We start from the raw sequence: 14,061 nt of genomic DNA, 5'->3' as shown, positions 1-14,061 counted from the left end.
GGGGTCCCTTTACGACCGCAGAGGTAAACCATCACTTTTTACATAACAGTAAAATAACAGCAAACGATATTTTATGTTCAATATATTAAACATACACTGGGGAGAAAGTACAAGAACAGAATTTTGGGGTCCCAAAAGGACTCCAAGGTAGTACATAAGGGTTAAAGGGAGTCCGAACCACCGCAATACGATGAAATAGGAAGGCTCGTTCAACGGAGATCGAACTCAAACACTGTACAAAAAAAACTCGCTATCTAACTACTAGAGGGCTGAATGCACTTTCTTTTTCTTTCTATCTTTCTTTTTTCTTTCTTTCTTTCTTCCTTTCTTTTTTTTAGTTTTTCTCCCATGATTATGCACCGAGACTAAGGAAGACTAGTGACGTGGTGGATGACTATGGTGGAATGAAGGAAGTGAGAAGAAACGGGAGAATCCTGTGAAAACCTACGCACATGGTGTTTGTCCACCACACAAAATTCACTAAGAAAAGGAGCTCCATAGTCATACTAGTGATTGCTCGTTCGATCTCGACCTCAACTGTACCAAATAGGCAATATTACAACATTTAATGTCAATCTTTTGCAATAGCGTCAAGATATTATTAGTGAAGGAATTTTAAAACTTGAGCTATTATTTCTATAAATGTAACCTTAACGATCATCAATATGACGAGGAAATATTTTGTATTCAAGATGTCTAGGAATATGCAATTCTGTAATGTTTTTCATGGTGGTAATATGAAGACACCAAAAGAATTCCATAGTATAAAGCAATGGTTCTTAAACTTTTCGAGTCTAGCGCCCTGGTCGAATGCAATTTTGCCTTCCACTTCCCATCATCTTTACCAATCCATCCATGGCTAAGGCTGAATGTAAGACTTGGGTGAAGCAGTTTAAGCAGAAAGAGGCTATAATTCCTTAAATTAGTCTTTATATTATCATTATAAGGTTAATTATGATAATATAATATTATTTGAAATGATTTTTTTTAAATATTTGTTTTACATTAGCCATCTTTTCCCTTCCATCCAGGAGGGGCCGCGGTGGCTCAGTGGTAGAGCGTTCACCTCTGGTGCTGGGGGTCCCGGGTTCGATCCCAGCCCTCGCCAAGTGAACTTTGTGGTGGACAAACACCGTGCTAGTGGGTTTTCTCGGGGTTCTCCCGTTTCCTCCCACTTTCTTCATTCCACCATTTCATGCATTACTCATCATCACCGTCTCCTTTAGCCTAACTGGCATAACCGTGGGACGTAAAACTCAAAGATTTCATTTCACTTTTCCTTCCATCCAGAAGCATACCCACAGGGAGGGGGTCCATCGGGTCCGGATCCTCCCACAAAAACTTCCTAACTCAAAATATATATTTGTACTCATTCTCAATAAAACTATATTTGTTTAACAGTGAAGTGATTGATGTAACATGAAAATTTAATCTTACACTTCATCTGTATTATTTTTCTTATAAAACCATACTAGTTCTATCATTTTTTGTGAAATGTAGGTGGAAGTATTTTACAGTTATTTACTGTCTTTTTGGGTGCAGAATAAAATCCGTTGTTCAATACTATATATTTAGACGTAGTGGCTTGTACTATTGGATTCTATCTCCTCCCAAAGCTTGGACCCCTTCCATAAAAAATTTTGGGGTACGCGCTAGCTTCCATCAAACACCTCCTATACTAAATAGTCTGTTGCCCCCGAATAACTTCTTTTTGTTCCAGTACCCCATTTGAAGACGAGACCGCTCCTGACGGGGGAGGGCGTATTAACACGTCGTTACACGCACCCGCGGCAAATTGCCGCAGTTTTGCAAAAACACCTGCACTTTCCTTATTCTAAGACAATAGGGGCGGAGGGGCCGAGTTATCCCCTATCCACCCCACCTCCACCTGACCCTGACCGGTTTTGCCAGTCACGCGCATGGTTCGGGAGTTGAAGGGTGTGTATTGGTCACCGTGAGCAAATTGCTAACGGCGCGTGTGACCACGTAAAGATTGTTGTGAGCAGGCTGCTAACGGGCGTGTTCTAGTGTTACGTGTTGTATTTTAAGGGCCGTTTGCTCATTCTTTAAACGTATTGTTTGAAGAGTAGAACAACAGGTGGCACTAGTGTCGTACAAAGCTGCAAAGAACAAGTATATTGTATTACTTTCCACATGGCACCAGGACGATGAGTTTGGTGAAAGTACAGGTGGTGCATGCAAACCATCAATTACCTTCTACAACAAAAACAAATGTGGTGTAGATGTCAGTGACGCCATGCAAAAAAGAGTATAGCGTATCGAGTGTATCAAATCGCTGGCCACTAACAATGTTTTTCTTTGAATTGAATGTTGGTGGGATAAATTCGTTTGTTATTTGGAAAGCCAACAACATGGGAGATAATGAATTCAACAAGCCTGCAAGAAAAGACTTCTTGAAATCACTTGGCCGACAGCTTATTTTGGATCATGCGCAAAGAAGAATAGCTGCAAACTATCCAATTGCAAGGTCAATAAAGGACCGGCTAGTTGAAATATTCCAACTTCAGCCAACTAGACAAGAACCTCAAGCAGCACCTGATCAGCGAGATCACAATAGAGTTTGCGGTATCTGCCCTCGTAGAAAGAACAGGAAAATTACTGTCTTATGCATCAACTGCAACACTCCGAAATGCAAGGGACATAAGACAATCATGTACAAACTGCACCGAGGGTGGCCAAGGACTAGCTGCAAACGATAAGGACGAAGAAGGTGACATGTAAATATATGTTCTAAATTTCACTGGACTAGTTTCATAACATCACTGCTCTAGTACATCAATGATGTTTTTGTACATTTTTTTGTATTTGTAATAATAAAACATGTGTCAATATGACGGAGAAAATTTCCTATAGCCCAAATAGCTAATGCGGCAATTTGCTCACAGCGCGTGTTCTGGCGTTACTTTGTAAATCAGAGAGTGCAGCAATATGCTAACGTAGCGTGTTCTCGAGTAGTAATAGAAAATTCAAAAACTGTGAAAACATAACAAAAATTTTCTCAAAATCTTTAGGTTAATCTTTGTTAGGTACTGAGAGTGTCTATAATAAGCTAAGAAGCAAAAATTTTATAGAATAAATTTCTCACTCTCAATAAAAATGTACAAATACTGAAATTAACTATCAAAACTTGCGTGAGCAATTTGCCGTCATGGCGTGTCCTCATGTTACAATTGGGGGGCGTGTACTGACGTGTTAACGCCAGCTGCTATATAGCATGCATTACAAGTTCTCTCGAAAGTAATTCATTTCTGAAATAAATGTTTTACTATCTTTGTATTTGTTACTATTTTACATAAATTAAAAGTATAATTTGTTTCTATTTCTTATTAAAGTAGGTCTATTTTGTTAAAGTAGGTCTACAGACATTTACACGTTTCCTGCGCTTAACAACGTTACAATACCTGTAATTGTGATAACGTAAGTGGGACTTGGGATGTTAGTATGTCCATACATACGTAAGTTACTCCGTATGATAACTCTTGAACAGAAGCGAAGTTTTTAATTGCACCACTTGGATGACAAATGGTTTAACCCCAAAATTGAAATTTTCCAGGAGAGAACTTTGAACTTAGATATTTCATTTAAATCGCATCAAAAGAATGGTGTTTACTATTAGCATTAAAAAATAAACTTCCTATATTATATTTTTTGGTTGCAATCATAGAATAAATAAAAAAAATTTCATAAGATATTGAAACTTAAAGTTCTCTCCTGAATATTTTTCATTTTCGAGTTACATCACTCGGCAACCAAACGGTGCAATTTAAAAAAAAAATGCTTCTGTTCAAGAGTTATCGTGCGGAAGTGCCTATCCGTTGATACCTTAACGTTAAATCCGGCCATTACGTAGTTTACCCATAACTCTTAAACGGAAGTGAATATCCTTTTAATTGCGCCGCTTGGATGCTAAACGGTGTAACTCCAAAATTGAAATTTTCCAGGAGAGAACTTTGAACTTCAACATCTCATGTAAGTCACACATCAAAAGAATGTTATTCACTATTAGCATTAGAAAATAAACTTCATATATTATGTTTTTGATTGCAATCATAAAATAAATAAAAACTTCTCATTAGATATTGAACTTCAGTTTTCTCCTGAAAAAAAAAATCATTATGGACTTACATCACTTGGCATCCAAGTGGTAGTTTTTTTTTTTTTTCAATACGTAGCTAGAGTGATTATGTCGGCTAAGATCGTTAATGGCGTCAATCCGTTTATAAGTGTCTTAACGGGACTTAAATCAGGCTGTTTACCGATAACTCTTAAAGAAATCGAATTTTCGATTTGTTTTTGCAACAGCGATTATCTATACCGAGTTCATTAATAGAGTCGATCCTTAAAACCGTAACGGGTAACGGAGTCTTATGTTTGTTCGGTAATCTACTCCAATGCTATTCAACCTTTTTTTTTCTCATGTACCCTAGACACAGTTCGCCATCCAATTCTGTACCTCTGAAGCTGTTTCAAAGAAATTAAATCGAAATGAATAGGGATGCACGCGAGACACGAGAAGTCTCGTCTCGTCTCGCATTTGCTAGACGAGACACGATACGAGAGTGAAAATTTTATGCGAGACACGAAACGAGACTAAACCATGCGAGACGAGACTTCACATTTGCAAGACGAGACGAGACGCGAGACGACTTTTCCATTTCTTGTCTCGTCTCGCGTGCAAGAAATGAACTTATTAAACTTAATACATATGTTCTGTTTATTAAAAATTGGGAGAAATAGAGACCCAATAAAAGAACAGACGGTGTGCCAATCAAAAGACTATTTACAGGAGGATAAAGTGCACATCCGAAAAAAAAAATTAACATTGGAAATTTCAAAACATATGGGAGACATCCAGTTCTACTGAGGAGGATTTTCCCCTCATCCTCCCTGATAGTTCGTACGCTGAGCACGATGTTAAAAATTCAAAAAACTAAAAGTAACTTTAGAACTAATCTGTTACTGAGATGACTGACCTTGTTTCCAGAACGTCAACTCCTCGATTCTTGGTCGAATCTTCAAGAGTGCGAGAATCAGAGCTGATTCTAGATTCAAGTAGTTTCTGTGTTTCCGTTTTATTGATGTTAATGCTGAGAAACCGTGTTCACACAAATATGTTGAAAAAAATGGAAGAAGTGAAATAGTACTGTCACTAATTTCATTGTACTCTTTTCGAGCATAAATACAAAAGTCACAAATTGACAAGTTATCGAATTTAATTTGCAGTGAACTGTCAACAGCAGACCCCCAGAAGCAGCACTACGTCCCCCCGGTTGAATAGCACTGCTCTACACGATAACTCTTAAATGAAAGCGAATGTTTGAGCTTTTTGCAATATACAGCTAGAGCGATTTATTTGGGACGATTTTGTTAATGAAGTCAATCTTCTTCATCTTCATAGGTAGTGGTTAAGTTAGCAATCCATATTCCATTTTCTATTATTGAAATAAAGGTGGTAGAAGTTACACAATCTCCCGTTAATGGCAATAGCGGTTAACATTTGTCGGACGAGATCTTTAATTCTATTGTGTGTCCCTTTTTTCCCTTTTTATTGTCTATAATAGTTAATTAACATTATTTTCTTCTCTTGAAACTCGTTGTATAATAATTGTTTCAAAGCCTAATATCTATGACATTTTATAATAATAATAATAAATCTACAATCAAAATGTATTACCTAACCATTAGAAGGAATAACCTACTAATTATGATACACATGAAAAGCTGCCTGACTCTACCGCGCAAACGTGGCTAATCTGCCCAGTGGTGTGTATGACCAGTGGCTGCTATGATCAAACATTTTGTCTGATGTGACTGCTATGGTATATCTGGCTATGACCGAACTCATATGTGGCTTGTATGACCATTTTTTTAAAAATGAATATGTGTGCATTGACCAGTGGCGTGGTGATGGATGGTGGATGTATCTAGTGGTTTCATGTCCGGTTTCTGAGATCTAGTGCTTGTCATGTGCACTTGTGATATAGACCCGTTGATAGACGAACAGACTTAGCTGTTCTATAAGACAGTTAGTCGGGTCAATTTAGCGAAAAAGAAACGTTAACCTAAAACAAATTCCAACGAAAAGTCTGTGAACAGTTTTTGTCTATCAGCTGCACTAATTGACAGAAATAAGTTTACCAAAATCTGTAAAAGGAAGTGACTTTTTTCAAGATGGCCGCCAATAACCTTAAAAATTACAGAAAAACTCTTAAAATTTTATTTTTAATCATAGAACAATTATTTTTCTATCAAACTTACGTTTGTTGTCTCTAGGAGGTGCACTGATTGATAGGAAAAATGTCTATCATGATCTAGAAACCGGCAGTGGCTTTTATCAAGATGGTCGCCAACAACCTCAAAAATTGCAACAAAAACTCCTATGATTTTATTTTTAATTGTAGAATAATTAATTTTTTGATTAAACTTACGTTTTTCGGCTCTACCAGGTGTACTGATTGATAGAAAACATCTATCATGATCTGGAAAAAGGAAGTAGATTTTTCAAATGGCCGCCGTTAATCTAAACTCTCTTTTTGAAGACTACGAGTTATTTGACTCTTCCTAGTTGCTTGTTTGTGAGAATGTAGGTCACACTGCTACGACAGTAGACGGTAAAGGAAAACTTAATGGAAAGGAAACGATCGTTGAGTTGACACCAGAGTAGAGCGAACATATCTTGTAAATAGGAAAAAATTGTCGAAAATTCATATCAGAGACGTCAGTTAGTGGAGTACAATTTTGCCAAAAATAGATTACGAGAAATAATTTAAAGATTTTGCACGTTATCAATATTGTAAGATGTAGCTGATATTTATATTTTGTGGAGCTTTCGTTTCGTTTCAAGCAGCCTGTACCAAATTGACAGGGAATGTTGCATGTAGTTCACCAGAAAAATTCTCATTCTGGCAAGTCCTCAATTTTATATTTGGCCGTGATCGATATTTTTTCCGGTGACAAAACGTGCACTCTATCAACATTAGAATTTATGAACAAATTAGCCAACAAACACTACGTCCCTCCTATAATAATTTTTGATCAATCCCTCTACCGGAAAGATAGTGAAATAATCAAAGGTGCACCACAGGACTTCAACTTATCGTACTTATGCTTGGCAGTTTTCACACTTTCACGAATTTACTTGGAACTATAGGTACAGGTCTGAAACATTTTTTAGAATTGGTGTATGGTGAAAATGCTGTAGTGCAACTGTTAAACGGTAAAGCAGTTCCAAGAGCTTTCAGAGTCCATCTTCTAGTAGATAGGTATCTTCATCAACTACTTGTGCAATCTATTCTGGACGACAATCCTGAATTCACTTCTCTAATAGATGAAACTTACATATTTGTGTATCTTAATGGATGAAACAGCTTTTGAAACTTTAGTAACATCTAGTTCAGTAATAAGAATAAATGAGGCACTTCAAAAGAAGAAAACCGAAGTTATTGCTCAATCTAAAACGAGCAAGTTGTGAATAGCATATCAACAAATAGATACTGTACGAGCGCTGATAAGAGCAGATCACGCTGACTCTTGGATCGATCATCTGCATGCGATTTACAATGCATTGCCGATGTTTGCAGCAGCAAGATACTACAACTATCTGAAATCAGCATCTTTGTACCTTCAGGAAATGAGTGAAACAGAGAACAATAACCCCGAGGTCTACAGGATTTTTCAAAATGGGTTGTTTGTCATCCTTCGAACAAATCAGTTTTGCGCTGGTCTAGGTTGCGATCTCGTCATTGAATAAACACTTATAAGATCACTTAAAACCTCGGGCTGTTTAACTCATATAAATAAGATGACAAAGGATCAGCGAGCATTCTGGACTATGTCAGTCCCCATAGTATCTGATTAAAATCATGTAGGACTTTAATCATCTCTCTTACACCAATAGTGAGCAACACAAAGAGCCCAATGCTTCAAGAATTGAAAAAGATGCTTCAGATCTTTCAAACATATACGAAAAGATGTCATGTTCATCTCTCTCTATTGACTCCCCGTTGAGAAATATCAACAGTATTTTGGCAAAGGAAGGCATCTATGTGCATGAGTACGAGTCAGTGGGGAGGAGCATTGTGCACACAGTATGATTGGACAAAATGTATTTTCCTTTGCTTTTAAAAGGACAGACAAAGTAAAAACCCTGAGTATTCCATCTGGAGTCACAGTTGCACAGGACCAAAACATTGATCCTGACTTTCTCGTCCAGCAATTTCTTGTAGACTCGAAGACAGGACAATTAGATTTAGAGGAGGTGATGAGGTATGAACTTACTGATACCTCACATCACTTTTTTGAGGACATCCACATTCTGAGAAAGGCCGATAAACCACAATTAATCCATGCTATTGATGAGCATTGTAAGAATCGAGCATCAATTGATTCTGATTTATGTGTAGATAAATATGTTATTGACGGAGGCTACTTGATCAACAAGCTTGGGAAAAGGGCCTATTATCAAATAGCCACAGTATATGCAGAATTTACAATTAAACACTATGATACAGCAACTGTTGTGGTACAGTATAATACACATCTTGTCAATCCATCATTAAAGGAAGGCTACGATATATCCATACCCCAATAGATAATTTTAGCGCTGTAGACAGAAATAATTATGAGACGAATCTACGGGACCTATTAACTGGTATTTACATACACTGATCATTACTGATATCCATTTTTTATTCTATAGATATCATTTATAGGTAGAATTTCTTTAATATTAAAACACTAAGTTTGTTTAAAAATCAATTGCTCTTCGATTAAAAATAAACAAGTAGGAATTTCGCTGATTTTCGAGGCTAGCGGTGCCATCTTGCAAAAGCCACTTTCGGTTTCCAGATTACGATAGACATTATTTTTTCAGCCGATCAGTACATCTGGTAGAGATAAGAACCATAATTTTAATAGAGAAGTAATTGTTCTAAAATTAAAGATAAGGAACTGCAGGAATTTCACTGGTTTTCGAGTTAAGGGAGGCCATCTTGAAAAATGCCACTTCTGGTTTCCAGATTATGGTATAGACTTTTCTTCTGTCAATCAGGACACCTGGTACAGATAAAAACATCAAGTTTAATGGAAAAATATTTTTCTAAGATTATAAATAAAGGAAGTCATAGGAATTTCGCTTATGTTTTAGGTTAGCGATGGCCATCATGGTAAAACCCACTTCTGGTTTTCAAATTTTGGTAAACTTTTTTTCTATTGATCAGTATACTTTGTTGAAACAAAAAAAAAGAAAAAAAAGAAAAAAAACATTCACAGACTTTTTCTTGGAATTTGTTTTAGGTCTGACGTTATATTGACCCGACTGAGTATACTTTAGAAGCATATGTGCATATTCAAGTTTTTGCCCACTTCTTATATGTAGGCCTATTGTGAATTGCTAGTTTCATCATGTTTCAAGAGGATTTATATGTTTTATTTAGTAGGTTCTACTAAGAGACAATACTATTATATCTTGAATTTCACCTAGGAACGATATTTTCTAGTGTTTACGCAAACGAGAAAGTATTATTTTAGACACCAGTTTTGAGGAAAACTCATTTAAGAACAACTTTTGGAGCTTTATATACAAGTAACAATAAATATAAATGGTGCTCTACTCGAAACCCAAGTTTTCATTTCAATGTAGGCTTATTCATAACCAATACAAATATCCTTTATCACCTTATTATGTTAAGTTAACAGTTACTCGTTTTATCTAAAAATACATCTATACAGAAACAAGTGAGTATCGTTTCATAGTATGAAACTAAGACTTCCAACTATCCAAATTCAACACTCAAACTTGAAATAGTGGATTTATAAGTACTGGTTGCAATAGAGTAATAAGATTAAAGATAGAACTTGTTTCTTGGACAATGAATCCATATCAATAAGCCATTACTCGCTATCCCCCTACTGTTTTTGTTCAATGGCGATAAAGAATAAAACCAAAGATTATTTATTTCAACCACTTTCGATTTGAATAGAGGACTAAAGAAAGGGATGAAAACTATTTGTTGATAAACCGAATAGATTATAAAAAAAACATATTGATGGCATTTATCGTTTTTTTTTCTTTCTCTACGGAAATCAGTATTTTAACCGGAAGTAAATTTGAACCAATTTTGGTTTCGGTTGAGTATTGTGGATACTTATGTGACGCGGAATCGTTTACAGTAAACAGATTTTCGCTATCTATTACCGTTTTTGCTCATGGCGATAAACGTTGAAACTTGTATTGAAACCGAAAGTAAAAGTAAGCTTAAACCTCTTCAGGTCTTGGTAGAGTCTTGTAGATAGTCATATGTTATCTTCAGACGCTGAATTGTTTACAAAAGATAATCTTCTCGCTATTTCTTACCATTTAAGTTCTATAGCGATAAACATTGAAACAGGAATTATTATTGAATTTGAACCACTTTCGGTTTAAAAAGAGTGTTGTGGATACTCGTGATTATGGTGCCTTGAGGTATTGAATAGTCTGCAAGAAACTTCATGTTGATAGCATTTACCTTTCTGATCTACGGAAATTATTATTGAAACAGGAATAAAAAGTAAATATGAACCATTTACAGTTTGGTAGAGTGTTGTAGATAGTCATGATATGTTGTCTTGAGACACTGTATCGTTTATTAAAAAAAATAAAATAAATAATAATAATAATAATAATAATAATAATAATAATAATAATAATAATAATAATAATAATAATAATAAAGCTTCTAGTTAGACCCTCTCTCGTACAATTTTCGTTCTATGACGATAAAGGTTTCAACCGGTATTTAAACAGAAAATAATAATAGTAAATTTGAACCATTTCTGGCTTTCGTACACTGAGAAAAAAATTGTAGGTGGCGTACTTGAAAAGATAGGTTACATGCGTAATTCCCGTAGTTTTTGGACTTAACGTGCAGCAGACGTATAACTGAAAACGCATGTTTTATAATACTTTCTGTATAAGTGTTCCATCTATACGTACTTTGTGTATGAAACAATGTAGGCGGTCAGGATCTCACATACAAATGGGCGTATATAACATAATTATAGCTGACTAATGCAACATAAGTATATGCATGTGATATACGGAAAACTGTTAGATGCCAGACATCCTGCAACGGCATGATGTAACATCTAAGGGCAGTGCCTATGTAGCATACGGATAATATATGCTCCGTACTGATTTCTGTAGTAAGCAAGAGGATGCCGTATATTTGTATAATATACCGCTGTTCGGAGAACGGATTTTTCTGTGTATAGAGTGTTGTGGAACATGTTGTCTTGATACACTGAATTGTTTGCTAGAAACCGCCTTCCACTATTTATTACCGTTTTCGTTCTATAGCTATATACGTTGAAACCGGAAATTACTAATTTGAAGCATTTCCGGTTTGAGTAGAGAGTTAATCAAGGAGATGGAACCAGAGATGGAGTGGGTCAGTGGGTCAAGCGGGTCAAGTGGGTCAAGTTTTCTGAGTGGGTCAGTGGGTTGTGGGTCAACAGCATGTAATCCACTGCGACCCACCACCCACCATGATCCACTGCGACCTACCGACTCAGTATGATCTACCGACCCTCTTTGCTCACTGCATGGTAGACAGTATCTTCTGAAGACTGGGAAATTTGTCTTCATTTTACTTTCAAGACCATTCCCCTTCCTTTTCCACTTGTTTCTCTCTACTTACCTAAGGTGAGTATATCTAACCAAGTGAAAAAAGAAGTTCAGGCACTTTCGGATATTGATATTTTTAATTGTAATAATAGCAATAGGACTTATACTACTACTTGGCTTTCAAGATCTGTGAGTTTTTAGAAAAGCTAACTACTGGAAAAAATACATTTTTGAATCACTGTAATACATAAATTATTATATAAAAAATTGAATGTAACTGTGTGTGCCTGATCATCATGGTCAAATTGCAAAGTCAAATGAAATTACTTTTAGTATATAGTTAGGCCTTAATCCAAACTGGAATGTTATATTGCTTTCATTATAATACATAATATCCTAAGGAGGTAGTGAGGATCCGAATTCTTGCGAAAAAAATGAGTATCTAGCAAGCCGTTAAACTTACGGAGCGGAAATTCAGTGTATTAACTCTTTATTGAAAATAAACAGAATGTGTCCTAGCATTTTTTTAAATTCTCGTTTATGTTGGGGGTGGGCACTTTCTATATATGGAAAATTGGTAGTGAGTTGGTTTGTAAAAATGATCGAAAACGGTAGATGTTATTTAAGAAAAAATCAGAAACAAAAAATACAGTGCTTGGCTTCATATATTCATTGCTTTCTACTATAATAATTGCTGAAGCTTATGTTTATTATATGGAGCGCTTACAGCACAGGGCAATCAACCCAAAAACTTGTGACTAAAATAGGCATAAAATTTGTACTGTAAGCTTAATTACATGGAAATTTTAAGTTTGGATTGTACGCATAATTATATGGAAAATTTTACACTTTTTTCCGTTTACGTTGGTCTACTTACCTTGGTTTGGAACTTTCAAATTTCATTTTTTTCAACTGAAAAGTATTGATAATTCAACAAGGAAATAATTATACTATGATAATTTAATTGAAATTCATCGTAATTTGGCACATGGCAAACAGCAGTGTGGTAATTGAAGAGGAAGAAGGAGGGAAATTCCCATTCACCTCTGAACACTTTCCAGGAACCTCGTTCCCTTTCGCTTTCTAGACGGGGGAGGGAACTTGGTAATGGCATCAAACCTTCATGTGTAATTACGAAAATTAAATTTATAAACAAATAAGAAATCATCAGTTTATCAGGCTTTAATTGATAATTTATCACAAAATTCCCTATCGAAGGCGTGGTAGATGAAGTTTCTGTTCTCCGTGATTCGACATTACCAACTGACATGGTGATATGGAAAAGATGTATGGTGATAGAGAGATGATACTTCTTGCTGAGTATTTCAAAACTGACCGAGAAAAATAGTTAACAGACTTAAGTCTAACAAGCAGATTGTCGATGAGAAGTTGCATAAATCGGGTAGAAATATTATCAATTTCCATGACAGAGTGCGAACGGGGATTTCCCCTTATGAATTTACAGATGACTGATATTAGAAATAGACTAAGTGCTCAAACATTGTCTAACTTGTTGTTCATCAATGTTAATGGCCCACCGCTAGACAAGCTCAAAGTAGACGAGCTATTTATTTCTTGGCTGAAGGATGGACATCATTCCGCTAAGGATGGTTTACCACGTAAAAGTTACCAACAGAAAATAAACCCGATTTCAGGTTTGTTTTAAGGTGGAAAATTACGAGGTATAGAAAATGTATACTTGTATTACTAATGGCTTATTTGTGTTATTCAACTTTGTACCTATTTTTTTTAGTAAGTTTCTTCTTTGCTTTAGATAAACTACTTTGAATAAATATGCATAATAATTGCAATTATGCATATTTGTAACTTAAATTTAACGTGGTGTTTTAGTGATTACACAAACTACAATTATGAGCATACTTTATGGAGATGCTCTCACATAGGGACCCGAGCAGAAGTTTCTTTTAGAATGCGTTCAGAAAGTAACACTTACAAGAATACTTTCTTAGTACAAGTATATTTTAGGCACACACTAATTTCCCCCCACCTCGAACTATTTCAATTCCCTCACTGACAAACACTTTACCATTTTATATCGTAAAGGTCAGATCCACCGTTATTCTAACAGAGTGGTGCTTGAGCGATTGACTAGAAGTTCAAACTCCGATTAGTGACAATTTCACAGTCTTGTTTTATTACAAGTGTAAACTCTTTGGTCAGTACAGAAGAGGCCGTGGATCGTGTTCAGAGTTGATGATGATGGATTTTGGTGAGTCAGAATAGGTCACAGTGGATGAAAGTGGTTCATTGTGGGTGGTGGGTTACGGTGGGTCAGAGTGGGTCACGGTGGGTGGCGGGTCAGTGGGTGGTGGGTCAAGTTTTCATTGACCCACGCCAACTCTGGATGGAACCTATTCTTGGGTCCTTGAATCGATTAAAGAACACATCTCGATATCTCGTACCATTTTTTCTCTTAT

This window comes from Thermobia domestica, chromosome 5 (genome assembly GCF_964235325.1).
Source record: "Thermobia domestica chromosome 5, izTheDome1.hap1.1, whole genome shotgun sequence".
NCBI classification, from domain to species: Eukaryota; Metazoa; Arthropoda; class Insecta; order Zygentoma; family Lepismatidae; genus Thermobia; species Thermobia domestica.
This window is presented reverse-complemented; position numbering follows the sequence as displayed.